The sequence below is a fragment of the Grammomys surdaster genome, unplaced genomic scaffold (assembly GCF_004785775.1).
Source record: "Grammomys surdaster isolate TR1022 unplaced genomic scaffold, NIH_TR_1.0 137, whole genome shotgun sequence".
In the NCBI taxonomy this organism is placed as follows: domain Eukaryota; kingdom Metazoa; phylum Chordata; class Mammalia; order Rodentia; family Muridae; genus Grammomys; species Grammomys surdaster.
In genome coordinates this window covers 7049074-7066749 of record NW_021604595.1, presented here as the reverse complement: position 1 = coordinate 7066749, position 17676 = coordinate 7049074, and the positions used below count along the sequence as shown (strand labels likewise).

General features: G+C 45.0%; 1 protein-coding gene across 2 annotated transcripts in view; it reads left to right on the top strand.

Moving 5' to 3' along the window:
* Positions 1 to 17676, top strand: part of Phactr1 (phosphatase and actin regulator 1) — a 278883-nt gene that overhangs the window by 242331 nt on the left and 18876 nt on the right. The window lies entirely within an intron of this gene.

The following is a 17676-nucleotide window of genomic DNA, read 5'->3' as shown; positions in this document are numbered from 1 at the left end:
ACGTGTTCCCCTGTAATACAAGAAAATGTCCAATGTCATGGTCCTTGGGCCAGTGACATCAGCCTTCCCTGAGAACTTGATAGAAATGGACAGTCTCAGGCTTACCCCAAAATTAGAACCAGAAACTCAAAGGAGGATCCAAAATGTGCATCTTAACCTTTGTTAAAAGGTTAGATGATTCTAATGCATCCCGAAGCAGGAGGGAAGCAGCGGCCAGTGGGAAGGTCAGTCAAAGGCTTGGGAGTTGGGCCCGGCCTTGAATGATCTCTATTCTCTTGACTAACGTCACTCATCAAAACTGACTTCTGAGGCTGGTCTAGAACTCAAGACTCTGGGACCTCCACCTCCCAAGTGCTAAGACAACTGATATGCACCCCAAAACTCTGCCCAGATCAGCTCATTCTGAAGAGTTTGCCTCTGTGAGGTTGGGCCTATGGGTTGTAGGTGACCACTGGTAAATTTCTTTATAACGGCTTCTTCAGTTTCTGATAGGATGATAGCATTTTAAAGCTAATGCTTGCTACTGTGTCTAATGCCCTCCATTTTACAGATAAAACTGAGGCTCATACAGGTCGTGCTTCTAACCAAGTTCACACAGTAATAATAATCTATGAACGAGGGTTGAAAACCAAGTCCCTAGACTCTATCAATATCCCTCAAAGGAGGTTCAGGGCGCTAGACATGTAACCTTGTGGCAGAACGCATACATAACACAAACACAGCCCTAGGTTCAATCTCCCTCATGCATGCTCACATGCACACAAACAGCATAGGGGAGGCGTTTGCTTCTCATTGGAAGAACAGGCCAATCATTTACTAGGACAAATCACATTTCTTAGTTGCTTTTATCAAATGTAAAAAGAACCAAGAAAGTTGATTTCAGGGAACAAAATAAGTAGCTTAAAATAGAAGTTTTGGATTAAATCTTTAAGAAATATGTCCAAGTCAAGTGTTATGGTATATACCTGTATTCCCAGTTCTTGGAAAGTAGAGGCGAGAGGATGAGAAGTTCAAGGCCAGCCTTGGCTACATAGTAAGTGTGAGGGTAGCCTGAGCTACATGAGACCATGTCTCAAAAAGGAAGGAAGGAAAGAAGGAAGGAAGGAAGGAAGGAAGAAGGAGGGAGGGACAGAGGGAGGGAGGGATGGAGAAAGAAAATATTTCCAGTAACCAAAAGGCATTTTAAATAAGAATTCTTTGAACTCCTTACAGTGTAGCTTTTCATAGGCATATTTAGTCTCTTGGATCCCACTTAGCTGAAACATGTAATTGAACACATAAATGAACAAAGGCTCCTTGAGTAGCTTGCTGGAGTGTCATCACAGCTGAGTAAAGACATTAACAGTTGTAAAGGCAGGCTGGAGAGGTGGCTCAGCGGTTAAGAGTGCTGCCTGCTCTTCCAGAGGTCCTAAGTTCAATTCCCAGCAACCACATGGTGGCTCACAACCATCTATAACGAGATCTGGTGCCCTCTTCTGGTCTGCAGACATTCAGGCAGAATGCTGCAGCTCTTCCAAAGGACTGAGTTCAAATCTCAGCCACCTACACTCAGCTCACAACCACCTGGAGGTACCTTTAGCTTCTGTGGACACCAGCAGCTATGAACACATTCCCTTACAGAGACACATGATTAAAAATACTTTTTAAAAGTGCTTGTGAAGTCCAGAGCCAATGTTCAGCTTAGTGATAGAGTGGTTATTTGGCAAGCCCAAAGCCTTGGGTTCAATCCTCAGAAAGAAAAGAAGCATGGTAATATCTTTAAAGACCAAGGTCGTTAAAGGATTCTTTAGCTGATACCTTTATTTGACTTGGCCCGTTCTAGTGATTCTGACATGGATAGGATAAGTAACAACTAATCATATGTATGTTTTAAGAATCCTTGGCTGGCCAGACCAGTGATGGACACTTTCAAGCTGATCACTGTGAGGTTGAAACCAGCCTGGTCTCCAAAGAAAGTTCCAGGACATCCAACACTACATAGTAACGTTATGTATCAAAAACCTGAAACAAATAAGCAGAGTTCTTTGATGGAGGCTTGGTGGGGCATTTCCTATCCCCACAGTTACTTCTTACACTAGAAGTACCCTTTCCTTCTCCCTACATCACCAAATCTGGCTTCCAGTTTAATGGGATGTGAGTTTTTCCTGCTTGGACAACAGAACTTGCACATAGCCCTGAAGGTTTAAATGGAAGAATGGGATACAACTGAAAGTTGGCACCTAAGCTGTTTCTCATCTATCCGTGTACATTTTTATTCCCTGGCAAAATACCTAAATCTCACACAAAATGCTAATAGGAGCAATTTATTTTATCTGTCTTCATTATATTCATTTTCCTTCTGTTAGAATGCCAGGATTTTCATAATAACCCCAAAAGTATTTTCATAATAACCCCAGAAGTATATAGACCAAACTAAATAGCAATGTTTAGGAAAAAATTATCAAGAGAAATAGAAAGGCATCCAAAGATTAAAATGATGACAAATTGTTTTCTCCGAGGTTCTAAAAAGCAAATCCTTTGAAGTCTAAGTGAGCACACTTCTATTTTAGGAAACATGATCACGAAAATTTGATGATCCTTTGAGAATCCTTAAAACAATAGTTTTTCAAATGCAAAGGCCCCGTAGCTCCTTTGAAAGGAACTGGGCAGGCAGGTACATTGTGACCATTGACAGGTAATCAGCGTAGTGAAAAGAAGCTTGCCTTCCATAAATTCTATCTTCCTTTTGTCTGTTACATAATCTTCCTTGTTTGGCCTCTCTTTATATTGTAAGTCATCAAGCTCTCTCTTAGAAGATGCCAAGATGATCCATTGCATCTTCCAATGTGTCACAGTGACATTGGAGGCAGCACCCACCCCCAATTCGATGGAACCCATGAATCTGCCAGCTGCACGTTCTTCCCTGAGATGCCTGGTTAGCTCCCTGCTGCTGGGCTTAGATTAGTTAACACTGCCCTCCCTTAATGAAAACAGAGTTGTAATTTGGTTCTAAAGCCCGCCCTATCTCGGCAGCCTATCCTGGCAGCGGCTCCTAGATGCACCTGTCCCCACTCTCGCTCTGCTTCCTTTCTCAGTTCACAGTCCGTAATGCCGTCAGGAGACATTGCCTGTAAGATCAGGAGACATTGCCTGTGAGATCTGATTCTCATCACACCGGTGGCACATGGTTCAGGAACAGCGTGCTGGGCTCAGATAGTTCCCTGAAGGGAGCTAAAAATGTGTATATAACTTCATCTGAGCAGAAATACAATAAGCCTGTTTGTTGAAGTCAAAACAAACCAATACTATATAATTTAAAAAAAAAAAAAGCTGTACTGGAGAGCCCACTTAGTGGTGAGATTGCTTCCAGAGGACCTGAGTTTGATATCCAGCACCCACATCAAGGGGCTCACACCCACTTGGAACACATCTCCTGGGAATAACATCCTCTTCTGGTCTCCTCCGGCACTAGCATTCTTGTGTTATACATTCTCTCTCTCTCTCTCTCTCTCTCTCTCTCTCTCACACACACACACACACACACACACACACACACACATCACATCACACACACACACATCACACATACACAAAGATAAATCCTTTTTAAAAGCTTTAGATTGCCTTGGACATTAACCAAAGTGTAAGTTTGCGTCATATATTCCATGAATATTTAATAAACCTGTGAATACTATAGGGCTGAGCTCTCTGTAAGACTCTGTGAAACACTTCTGAATGTTAAACTTTTCACTTATATACAGTCTTCAAATGCCCTGTTAGAGAAGCAAACTAGACATAAGAAGAAAACCTGAGGACAATTGTAATCACCATCACCTTCCTCTCCTTCCTCTCGTCACTAGCAAGGGCCTAAGGCCGAGGACTCAGCTAGAGGAGCTAATTCAGCATTGGAAGGTCAGTTAGTAGACAGGGCAACCCGTCATAACCCAATTGATCGGCTGCCCCACATGGAGGAGCTCACAGCTGCAGCCATACCCCTATAGTGCTTATCTGACTGCAGCTGCGGCCAAACCCTTATAGCTTTTAACTGACTATAGAGCCGCCAGGTAGCTCATCTTCCAGCAGGCCAGTGTGCAAGAAGACTGGATATCACACTACAGAAGATGATACTCAGCACAGAGTGGGGGTGTAATCAGTGTACAGAACAAGAGAAGCCAGTGCGTGAGAGGTGTGGCATCTTCCAGATGTTCTCTTCCTGGGTGATGACGGAGAAGGATACAAGCCAAGCTTTCCATCCTGTGCTGTTACCTATGGCTGTACAATTGGGAAAGGCTTACACAACTACTGTTGGCCTTGTCACCTGTTGGCCAGGCTCAGCCTTCTAAATCCAATGTGAAGGACCCAGCAGGGAGCACCTTTTATGAGGCTTAGAAACTATCACCATAACTACTAAGCAATCATCTGCCTCATGTTATGTAGGGGAACCAAAATAATTGGCATCAAGTACGCTGTCATGGTTTTTGTGGTTCCTCTTCATAGCTAAGGCTCTGGGGAGACAGGTCCCAGGCTTTTGTGTCACCTTTTGACATGGGGAGTTCATGAGTTACAGCCCTAGATCCATTGAGTTTCTCTCAATGGCAGTTATCTTCACAGTTTGAGCTCAACAATGCTATGTAAGGCGAACCAATACATGTGTGTCCTTAGCAGAGAATAGTGAGGCAGAGCAAACCAAACCAATGCTCAGTGCTCATCTCCCACTGTCTGTGGGGTCATATTTATACTCCTTCATCAAGCATCCTTCCACGTGCGTGGTGTATCAAGACATCCTTTCACCTGTGTCTGCTTCAGGAAAACAGTCTTTCATGTGTTTGCTTTAGTAAGACATCTTCAGCCAGGCGGTGGTGGCGCACGCCTTTAATCCCAGCACTTGGGAGGCAGAGGCAGGTGGATTTCTGAGTTTGAGGCCAGCCTGGTCTACAGAGTGAGTTCCAGGACAGCCAGGACTACACAGAGAAACTCTGTCTTGAAAATCAAAAAAAAAAAAAAAAAGACATCCTTTCCAAAGAAACTGGACATTTCCACATCAGTGTTCATATTAGAACCATTTGAGAAATGAATCCACTTAAAAGACCAGCTGTAAAGGAGAAAATTCTATTGATCACCACATTCGTGTAAATTTTCTTTGTGCTCCTTTCTCTAATCATCAGAACTATCTCATTCATCTTAACTTACCCATCCAAATCTATCTGCGGAACACCATGTAGCATGGGGATTATGGGAGGACGTTTCGTTTTTTATTGCCTGTGTAATTAGAAAAGCTACTGCAAGGACAATCAGGCACCAGCCAGCTTGGAAGTACAGTGTGACGGAGTCTGTGAGGCAATGTGGCAGATGAGTAAAACTCCTATACTAAATCATGGCTCCCTGAGTGCAAGATGGATCTGACCTCTACGCTCTAACCTGTGGGCAGGTGATACATAAACCGGATGTCCCACAGATGTGATGGGAGATGCTAGCAACAGCTGTGGCCAATTAATTTCAAAGCCTGGACAGCAATGAAGATGCACATAAAGCCAATAAGACATAGAAACTTCCGGCACTTCCTGTATGACGGAAAATGATTGTTTTAACCATGCAGGCTGTGCTCCAGCGTGCACACAGACACACACACACACACACACACACACACACACACACACACACACACCATCTGAGCCAGATAAATTAGACCCTGAGGATAGCCTCCTTCGGCTCTGTAGCTCACAGGCTCTGACTCGGTGCACAAGTCTCTCCTGTGGATGGTGGCCAGCTAGGGAGGGTCGAGTAGTCATACGTCCCTGTCTGCTGTGTGTAGAAGTCTGACTGCCACCTCGCCTCAGCCTCTCTATGACTGCTCTTAAGGACATGTCAGGTCAGCAAGGAGGGTTGGGGGGTCATCGCATCATCACTTTCCTGAGAAGGGAGATGGCTGCCTTGATTGAGGGCAGTGTGACAGCATCTTTGGGAAGGAGGTGTGTATTTGTCACACCGCAGGAGTTGGCACTGCTGGCGCTTCCTGGGAGGGATGTGACAGTCACAGGCACAGGGCTGTTAATGGAATCTGACCAAGTTTTCCCTTGCCTCTCATTGGGGTGGTTCAGCTGCTCCGGTCTGCCATTCCATCTGGCCTCAAGGGCTGAAGTGCTCATGGGAGAGAGTAAGGGTGCATGTGACATGTGTGTTATATTTGATTCGAGCACAGCATGAGGAAATGAAAAGGGAAGGAAGGGGGTCTGCAGGCTGACAGTCCTGTGGCAGAAACTCTCAAGGAATCTCTCGGTCCATTGCATAAACTGAGTATGTCGGAGAGAAGTTCTTTACCGTTCCTGTTTTTATTTCCATTCATCTTAAAGTTAGCAGACACAGTAACGGGTTTCATGATACTGTCTTCAAACATGTCACTTACATCTTCTTTATGAATGAAGTCTCTCTGAAAGCTTCCAAAATACACTTCGTGTTTCCTTTTTATTTTGGTTTGGTTGATTTGGGTTTAATGACTTGATCCCAGGAAGGCCAGGCTAGCCTCGATTTCATTAAGTAGCAGAAGATGACCTTGAGGCTCTAATCCTCCCGCCTCTTCTTTCAGAGTGCGGAGATGACAGGTGTGCCCCTCCGTGGCCGGCTTCAGTTTTCCTTCCTTTTCCCTTGTCCTTCCCCCATGTGAACAGGTTCTGTCCAGTTGTGAGAGAATAGGCTAACGTTCCATTTACTAACGGTCCATTGCTAACTCTCTCCCGTGCTTCCTGGAATCAAGAAAGCCAGTTTAGTGTGCCTTGCTTTTGAGACAGGGTCCCTCTCACTGGATAGCCCAAGCAGGACTTAAGCTCCTGGTTCATCTGCCTCATGCTCCCACGTGCTGGATTACAAGCATGTGCCACCATGCTTGGCTAAGAAATACATTTTCAAAGGATATGGAATGCAAATTCAGATTGGTTAGGCATTCCCGAAAGCTCCCATGCTCCCCACACCCCACAAATAAAACTGAGGGAAAGGGTTTGTGGAGTTTTCTTCATATAACATATATGTAAGCTGGGCAGCGGTGGTGCAGACCTTTAATCCCAGCACTTGGGAGGCAGGGGCAGGTGGATTTCTGAGTTCGAGGCCAGCCTGGTCTACAGAGTGAGTTCCAGGACAGCCAGGGCTACACAGAGAAGCCCTATCTCGAAAGACACATATACACACACACACACACACACACACACATATATAATATGTTTTCTGGAAGAGCATCAGCCCACGGGAAAGCAGTTAAAGGTTAATAATTGTGTTCATTTGGTCTTTGGGGCAACAAGGTCATCGCTTCATTAAAAAAAATGAAAGTCTAAAATTGGGGATCCAAGGATCAGAAGAGCAGAGAGTAATGAGGCATTCCATGCCGCCATTGTAGAAAACAACAGAACTGTGGAACCCAAACCCTGACAACAGGTGGAGTCTATACTGGGCACTTCTGCTTCTTGGCCTCAATTCCAAAGAACTGAAGACAAAGGGCCACATCGTTGTGAGGAGGTGCCAAGGTGACCTCCATAGGAGCAAAGCAGTAGTACAGAGTAGAAAAGGACGCCCTGCCAAGACTGACAGCAGGCACATGAGAGAGGGAACTCAAGGGCCCCAGGTCACAGCCTGGGTTCACTTCTTATAGGGTCTAACAGAAAGAGAAGCTTGTTACTACGGTGCATAGTTGGAGCGGATCTCCATTTTGATTGATATCTTAGGTCATACATACATTTTCCTACTGCACGTGTATTTCCCATAATGCATCTGACTTTAATCATCTGATCATCTGCATGTTCAGTTATGTATAAGCATAAAATGGTAAATAGACATGGCTTAGGTGAGGACAGCTTCCAGATCCTTCCTAACATGCATAGCTCCAGGCAGCCTTCCTCAAACACCTGGGTTTGACAAATGAGAGGAACCTCTTTTCCATTGAGAAGCATGTACATTCTGGTTAGTTCTGTCTTCTGTCAGCACCAGGAAAGCAATGGTCTGCTTTGTCTGTTTCCATATGAAGACGTAAGTGTCAGGGGGTGGGGGGGAGCATGTTCACATGTGAGAGATTAAGAGAGACAGTAAGTTCTAGCCAGGGAAAGACCCACCTCCACCCTCAAAGCCAGGAGGCTACCACATCTGTCACTATTCACTATCTGTCACTATTCATTGTCATTGTCTAAATTCCCATCCACTCAACAGCTCCCCCAGAGAACAATCAACAGACACAGCTTTTAAAGTAATTTTTTGAATAAAGTTAAAATGCTGAATATTAGAGAAATGATTAGCCCATCGGTCCAAATCATGGTTTCCTGGCCCCTTGTTGACTCTCTAAGATAAAGGCAAAGCTTCTTTTTCTGCTTTACCACTTTGCTCAGTTTCTTTCTTGCTTGATGCTCATGACCCACCTCCTTATAGTAGAGTTCATGATGCCTCAGCCTCCATCAGAACATACAAGCTAGCTCCAAATCCTATGGTGCTCTCTAAACCGCTTGCCTCTTCTCCACCTGCCTACCGGTAGAGCCTCCTATGTTGCAAAGAGGTCACAGTGCTCTCTAACTATAGCTGTGTGTGGTTCTTCTGGAAAACTTGTCGAAACAGATGATCTAATAGATCTGAGGCTAAGAATTCCCTAAGAATTCCCAAGGGTGCCAGTGCTGCCGGCCCCAGGTAAAGAGAAGCACAGGTCTGAATTACTTGGGAAGCTTTTTAAAAACTATCTGTGCCCAGCTTGCTTTCTGTTTATGTGGTAAACACCACAACCAAAAGCAACTTGGAGAAGAGAGGGTTTATTTCCTCTTACATCTTCACAGTCCCATCAGGAATGAAGTCAATGCAGGAACTGAAAAGGGAACCTGGAGGCAGGAGCTTACTCAGAGACCACGGAGGGATGCTGCTTACTGGCTTATTCCTCATGGTTTGCTCAGCTTTCTTTCTTATACTACTCAAGACCACTTGCCCAGATGTACCCCCCCATCATGAGATAGCCCCTTCTATATTTTTTTTAAAGAGGAAAGCACTTTACAGACTTGCCTAAAGGCAATTTAATGGAGGCCATGTCACAGTTAAGATTCCCTCTTCCAGATGTCAAATTGACAAAAAATAAATAAATAAATTGCAGCTAGCACACTGTGTGTCTGTTGGACTGGGACACAGCTTGATGGTAGCTTGTGTGCTCAGCATGCACGAGGCCCTGGGCTGCACCCCCAGCATCACACACAGGAATATAAACATCTGTGCCCGCCTTCTACCCTTGCCCTTCACCTTGACTGACAGTATTAAGAGCAGCTCTGTCAGCCCAGGTGTGGTGGTCCATACTTTTAATCTCAGCACTCAGGAGGCAGAGGTAGATGAATCTCTGCAAGTCCAAGGCTACCCTGATCTACACAGCAAGTTCCAGGACTGCCAGGGCTACATAAAGAGACCCTGTCTCAAAAACAAAACAAAAGAATAACCTTGCTTAAATCAATGTGTTCTGTGTGTAACTGTATGAACCAACTTAGTGTCTGTTATAACAACTCAAATGCTCCTTCAGAGTGACATCTACCTACATTCTTATGAGCTACTGTGTCCGATGGCACTAAGAAATCAGGAAGCATACACTGTGCAGGCTGTCAAAACTTTCTTGCTGTTTTGTTTTATTGTTCATGGGTTTGATGCCTAGTAACATACACAGCTGTATCATTATTCCAGAACAAATTTCCACCCAACACCAGTGGCATTTGTACAGCGTTTCTCCTGGTTATTGTCTCAGCATGCAATATAGAACCTCAGGCTGAGGTCCCACTAGGGTCATGGCTTCCAGAACAGTCCACCAAAAATACTCTCTTAACTATAACCTATTTCATCTCTTCAAGTGAGGGGCCTTTTCCTACTTACCAAAAATATTCTGTGCTTTCTTCTTCCTTGTTAAAAGAGTCTTTTCATAGGCTGGTCTCTGTTGGCCTTCCCAAGACCCTTCTCAGCAGGTAGACTCCATGTTGCTATACCACCTGCCTGGGGGAGACACTCAGGTGTGGACAGTAGTCAAGGATGCACGTGACTACCTTGTGTCCCAGCTGATGGCGGTGAGTGGCGGCAGCAGGTGAGGAAGCATGGTGCCTGTCCGTCTTCACGTCAGCCCTCCCTCTCGCTGGCGGCCAGGCTAATTGTTCGTAGCTTGAGAGAATGGCTATGTGAGAGAACACTGGAAATGGTCGGATCAGGTGTAGAGTCAAGGACAGTAAGTTACTGTGCTAAGCCAGGGAGGTGGCCCAACGTGTAAACGCATCAGCTGTGTGAGCATGACACATTGGGCCATCTTCAATGACTCCAGTGTCTTCAGTCCCTCAGGGAGGAAGGAGAGCAGAGTTCTGAAAGTTGTCCTCTAACCTGCCCTCATGTGCGTAGAATGCCGGTGAACTCGTACACACATATCACACACACACTGATGGCGATGATAAAGTTAGAGATTCTGTCTCATCTTCTAAGAGAAGAGAAAAAGGGGAATGCTTCTGATGTAAAAAGAAAAACTGTCATTGTGCCTTCCCAGAGTAACCCTTCTGCACCCTGAAGGCCTCTGTACAAACCAAGAGTTCATGCTCGTCCCCATAACAGAAATCGCCGGAGCTTAGATGCTACTGATTTATATCATCTTTAAAACTCTGCTGAGCCCTACTGTATGCCAGGAACTATACCCAATGCTGTGAACACATAAACAAGATGTCTTCCGTGTCACTGAGGAGTTCACAATGCAAGCATCCTCCCGTAAACCCTCCGCAGGATGGCTAAGGTTGTCTTTAAAGCCAGTGGCACTGCAGAGAAACTTTGTGTCCTGCTCAGTGGGTCAGAGACATCTCAGGCTTCTTAAACCTTGGATTTATGACCAGGTTATCTCACAGTGGACTAGGAAGGGAAACAGATGGGGTATTGAAGCCACAGTATATTGAGGTTACAGGGCATCATTGGAATGAGTTTGCTTTCAATTTTTAATGCAGTATCAGTCCGGGGCAGGCTGTTTGCGGAGGAAGGAGACACTGTGTTTCTCTCTCTCTCTCTCTCTCTCTCTCTCTCTCTCTCTCTCTCTCTCTCCTACCTCCTCCTCTGCCCGTTCTCAGCACCAAATCTGAGGATGTCTGATCAAGACCAGCAAGGTGCTTTGCTCCATTGCACAGAGAGGAACAGATTAAGGCCTAGGGAGAAATAGCAATTTATCCAGGCTTTGTCTGTGAGAAGTAGGAAACCCAAGCAGCTCATGGCTGTGCACAGCTCTGCCCTTGAAGAAGAAGGTACCATCTTCCCTGCAACCTGGGGAAGAACAGGAATTAAAGAGCTAAAAGAGAGCCGAGCAGTGGTGGCACATGCCTTTAATCCCAGCACTTGGGAGGCAGAGGCAGGTGGATTTCTGAATTCGAGGCCAGCCTGATCTACAGAGTGAGTTCCAGGACAGCCAGGGCTACACAGAGAAACCCTGTCTTGAAAAACTAAAAAAAATAAATAAATAAAAAAATAAAGAGCTAGAAGAATAAAGCCACGGGAGGAGGCAGTGAAGTCAACAGTGACCTTACTATGAGCTGATTCAATAGACTGGGACCTTTCAAGGGTTTTCCATCCTGACACATTTCCATCCAAAAATAATTTGTATGAAACCCCAGGTATATGAAATCAGTATACAATGAATTTATTGGTAATCATAAGGAAATATATTTCAGAACAATCCTTCAGCGTGCATATAATTTACCATTTATTTAAAGGGAAGCTAATTTGCCTACTAATGAGATGGGTGAGTTTGTCTGTCTGATACAATAAAATCCAGAGATGTAGTGACTTGCTGTTTACATGCTAAGGAGTGGTGACAGGAAGATATTGAAAGCTTTATTCTCTGCAAGGAAACACTATGTGTCCATAAAGACAGAAAGCTTCATATGTGTTATAAAAAGACATTCTAAGCTAAAGTGTTTCAGGCAGTGGTTGTTAGCGCTGAGAGGTGTAGCAAGGTACATGGTGTGGCATGGGTATAGTGTGTGTTCAGAGCCAAGGTTGCATTGGTTATGCAGTATGACCAGATGTGGACACTGCCAGAGACACCTTGAGGATGTTCATTACACATATGACATTTTGTTTGTTTTTTGAGACACAAGGATTTCTCTGTATAGCCCTGGCTGGCCTGGACCAAGCTGGCATCAAACTCAGAGATTCAGCTGCCTCTGTCTCTGGAATTAAAGATGCACTCCACCACCGCCTGGCTACACATTTGATTTCCAATCCATTTCTGATCGTTGTATTTTCAGAACCCTTTTACCATGGCCATATTTTCAAGACCCTTGCATTCAGTTAAGATCTGCAACTGAACAGGGTCTCTCAGCATTGGGGTGCCATGCTTTGGACTGGGTACCTTTATGGATGGGCTTACTGGTTCCTTGTGGGATATTTAACAGCAGTTTGGCCTTCTCCTACTAGACACCAAGAGTCGCTGCCAATCATGACAATGAGAAATAACTTCAGGGAATGTGGCCCAGGAGGCAAAATCACCCCTGTCTGAGAACTAACATGGCAGAGGGGTATGGAGTGAAAGGGGGCTGTTGATGGGTTGTGGTGGCCTCAAATCTGGCCCACTCTTTCAGGAGGCCTCAGGCAGCCAAGAACAGGCAGGTAGTGGGAGCTGGAGGAGCTGGGTGAGGACAACTTCTGTGTTGGTTGTTTTGTTTTGTTCTGTCTCATTTCTAAAGAACAGCACATCTGTCCATCTTATGGACAGTGGACATCTGGCAGTGTCCGCACCTGATGATCTAGAACTAGAAAAGAGGGAAGGTTCAAGATATGGTAAGGGAGTAGCATCTGTTTATCTCACAAGCATTACACATCTGTAGTTAGGGACAGAGGGCTTCACACACGCCAAAGGGAATAAATGAGAGGTTGCTTATTTTAAAATGAGGAGCTGGAGGGCAACCAAACAGCTCAGCAAGTGAGAGCTGGCTGCTTTTGCGGGAGAACCTGGGTTTGGTTCCCACTACCCACAGGGTGGCTCACTAGCACCTAGGAACTCTAGTCCAGAGGTTCTGGTGCCCTCTTCTGGCCTCCATGAGTACTGTTCATGGCCCACACACTTCCAGACAAACCATTCATACTCATAAAAACATAAGTTAACTGAATAAATAATATGATTAGGCATTGGAGGGATGGCTCAGTGCCACAGCACATACTTAACGTACACAAGACCCTGGATTTGATCCCTTGTACCAAATATATGCGTGCATGTACACACATATGTATGCAAGTGTATATTAAATTCCAAGTGGAAGCAAAGCATCAAATTGTAAGCACGGGGCTCTTCTAAGTAGGGCTGAGGGCGTGTGGGGTGCTCCTCTGGAGCATCTCATCTCCTCTGTCTAGGAAGCCAGGCATGGTGGTGAATAATGCACATACTGAGGGCCAGAGGATAAGGCAGGCAAGAACAGGAAGCCCAAGCAAGCAGCAAGTACAGCACATGATAGAGACACCTTAGCCAGAAGACTAGTGAACATGAAGTACCACTTTAAGTTAGGGACCATCGTTAATTACACAGACAAGGAGAAAAGGAAAGAAGGTTGCTGCTGTAAGAAAGGGAATTCTGAAAAGAGCCGAGACAGTAGTGCCTTAGTCAGAGTTTCTATTCCTGCACAAACATCATGACCAGGAAGCAAGTTGGAGAGGAAAGGGTTTATTCAGCTTACACTTCCACATTGCTGTTCATCACCAAAGAAAGTTGGGACTGGAACTCAAGCAGGTCAGGAAGCAGGAGTTGATGCAGAGGCCATGGAGGGATGTTACTTACTGGCCTGCTTCCCCTGGCTTGCTCAGCTTGCTTTCTTCTAGAACCCAACACTACTAGCCCAGGGATGGCACCACCCACAATGGCCCTCCCACCCTTGATCACTAATTGAGAAGATGCCTTACAGCTGGATCTCACGGAGGCATTTCCTCAAGGGAGTCTCCTTTCTCTGTGATAACTCCAGCTTGTGTCAAGTTGACCTACAAAACCAGCCAGTGCATAAGGATGGGAAGGGGAGACTTTTGGCCAGTGGCCAGATCATGAAGCTCTTACTGAACCGCATTCCAGCTAACTCTGTCCTGTGGGCAATGGGGAAGCAGGCATAGCAGTCACGCAGGGAGTGATGTGATCAGATTTGCTTCCTTAGGAGAACCATTACATCTGAGCTAAGGAAGATGGAGAGAATGGTCTGGCAACAGGAAGAGAGATGGAGGGTGGAGGATTGGTGTTTGACTGGCTATTGCTTTCATCCAGGTGTTCATTCTGTCCAAAACTCACGCCCAAACTGAATCTCCAAAATCACATGCTAGAGGCTTTTGGAAACGGCACCTTTGGCAGTAATTAGAACTAGATGAAGCCATCAGAGAGAGGCTTCGGTGAGGATGTAAGTGGCTTTCTAGGAGGAGAAAGCCTGAAGTTAGCATATTTCTCTGTCTGGCCACGTGATGCCCTGCACATATTACCATGATCCAACAGGAAGACTCACCAGGGACTGAATAGATACCGCTGACGTGATGTCTCAGGACCGTGAGCTAAATAAGCATCTGTATAATTTACCCAGCTTGAGATCCTAGTCCTGAGAGCAGTAAACAAGGTGGCCACTGCAGGTGAAGCTCAGAGTGAGTGATTCTGGGTCCTGAGTGGCCAGCTCCCTGTGGACAGGATGTAAGACTTTTTGGAGAGTAGTTTATTCAGAGAGGATAGAGGTGAATTATTCCCTGGGGGCCCTTTAAATGTAGTGAACTATGAAGTACAACTGAAAGAGGGTGGAGACTCTGTGTGACAAGTAGGTTAGAATTTGGAGTCCCTGGCATACTGACAGAAGTACAAGTCAGGCATGTTACATGAGTCTAAAGACTGTGACAGCATCAGGATGGATGGATCTGTGTCAAGCAGTTATTCAGAGAGTAAATTGTGTTTGCCATGCTGACTTAGAGACCAGAGAGTTGGTGTTGACTGAGACCAGGTAGAACTCAGCCCCTATGGAACCCATGGAGGAAGGAGATGGGACTCAGCACTTCTCCCTGCCCCCTCTGTGCTATCTCCATTTGCTTAGCCTCTCGCTTGTTGCTTTGAGTTGGATGTGACTCTACGCTGTCCCCTAGAGGTTGGTTTGTGTGCTAGCAGTTCCATGTGGCCATGTTGGGTGGTGATGAGACCTTTGAAAGTTGGAGCCTAGTGAAAGGTCATGAGGACCCAGGCTTAGGGACTAAAGTTCTCGTGGGACCTTAATCAGTTCCCACAAGATTAAGTTCTTTCCAAAAGAACACTTTCTGGTCTTTACATTCCTCTATCTTTCTGATTCTACATGTGATCTTGTCCACCTACATTCCCACCATTCCTAAGGAATCACGTGATCTATGCTTTCAGCCTCCAGATCTAAGTAAACTCCTCCTTCTTAATAAAATTCTCAGCCTCAGGTATTTTATTACAGCAGCAGGATTAGGAAATGCTGCCACTCCCATTCTAGGAGGGAGGGCCTTGCCTCTGTCGTCTCTTTGGCTTCCTCCGAATGTCTTCTTTCCGTGTGACCGAAATGTGATGGCCTCCCTCTAGGGCTGGGATGCAGACACAGCTTCCAGGATCCAGTCCTGAGAATCAGGGCTCTCCCAACAAGCAGCAGCTGTAAATGCTGGGGAAAGCTGTGGCCCTGATGTTCCTCTGGCAAAGAGCACTCCTGAGCTCTGTGCTGCAGAAGAGATCCTCTTCCAGTCAGAGCCTGCAGGGTTTTATCACCTCTCCAGGGAGAGGCTGTGACTCAGAAAGCTGGTATTCCCTGATCTTCATTTATTTAAAGCATCTTCCTGTCATCTCTTTCTGCCATCTGGGGTTTTCTTTGGGGAGTGGAAAGTTGGGTTCTTGTTTTAGTTTTTGGAGTTTCTTCACGCCAACAGGAAAACTTGCATTAATTTGATTATTTTTTCTTAAGGTCCTTCATTGATAAGATCTTCAGACTAGAGAAAGACAAGGTACAGTTTTAAATTTTGAAAGAAGATAGAAGGCTCACTGCTGGTATCTGATAGCGTAAAGGCACATAAGCAGGAACCTGTTTCCGTTCACGGTCAGTGTGAATCATTTAGGCATGGCTCATGAAGAAATCCTCTGTGTTGTGGAAACAGTTTTGCAGCACAGGGTCATGTGTGTGGTACTAGCAAAGCTATTTAAGATCACTTGAAAGCATACTAAGCATTTGTCTTTCAGTGATTCACTTCATGTGAAAGTTTAGCTCTGATCACTTCCCTCAATACCTACCATATAAATATCCAGATACAGGTAGGAAATTTCTTGTTTTTTTTAATTTAATGTGAGTCTAAATCAGATATAATTAGTTAAATATACCAGCAAAGTAGGGTTAAAGAAAATACAATGTATGCAGGAAGAGTCTTGGAGTTCTCACCCTGGGGTTTAATAATCCCCTTCAACCACGGTTTGACTCCGCATAGCTCCTGTTAACCAAAATCAGCCCCAAACTGTACAGTCAAATGAAGCAATCTGAGGAGAGAAAAATCATATTCGCTTAACATTTGTTATAGTATATTCTTACAATTGCTGTATTAGCAATTACTGTTAGATTCTTGGAGGAGCTAATACAGGCATTAAGTTATGTAATAGATAGATATGCCCAGGAGAACACAGTATATGCCATGTCCAGTCCTATGCCAGTATCTGCTATCCGCTGGGAGCTTTGAAATATATCTTCTGTGAATATGGAGGAATGGGCGTATTAGTTACCTGTCTCACTGCTCTGATAAAATCAATTTAAGAAATAAATAAGGGGTTTATTTGGGCTCAGTTTGAGGTACAATCTGTCATGTCAGGGAATTAATTCATGGTATTAAGAGTCTGGGGGAGCTGGTCACGTTGCATCTTCGGTCAGGAAGTAAAGAGAGACCACTAGCTCACTTGCTTTTATAGTTTTCCTTCAGTCCAAGACCCCAGGCCAAGGAGTGGTACCACCCACAGCTAAAATGGATCTTCCTACTTCAATTAACCTAATTAGCTAACCCCTCACTGGCATACCAGAGGCTAATCTAATCTAGATAACCCTTCACCAGCATGTCTCCTAGGTGATTCTAGATCCTGGCAAATGGACAGTCAATATTCCCCATTAGAGCCATATACACAGCATGTGCTTCTGAGAAAAAAGTCTCGACAAGAGTGAGATTCGCAAGGGAGACTGTATTGATGTAGGAAGCAGGAAATAGAGTCAAAAAACTGAGAAAAAAAAGTACTGTTCCCATTCCTATCCCCATTCGTGTCTCTCAGTGTGTGACCCATATCTCTCAAGAGTACTGGAAAAATTCAGTCAAAAGCCAGAGGAGATCCCCCTCGAGGGCCTCCACTCAATGAAACTGGTTCTTGAATGCACGGGAAAAAAATTTCAGAATGAGCCAGAGTACAGTGAAGTCAGCATGTTTATTAAATATAAATTAGATGTTAGATCAAGGGCGTGTGTGTGTGTGTGTGTGTCTGTGTGTGGTTTGTCTGTGTGTGTGTGTGTATGTGTATCTGTGTTCTGTGTGTGGTTTGTCTGCATGTCTATGAGACTGTGTGTGTCTATGTGTGTGTGTATCTGTGTATGTGTATCTATAAGTCTGGTCTGTATATGTCTCTGTGTGTGTTTGTGTATGTGCCTGTGTGTGTGTGTCTGTGTGTGGAGAGAGAGAGAGAGAGAGAGAGAGAGAGAGAGAGAGAGAGAGAGA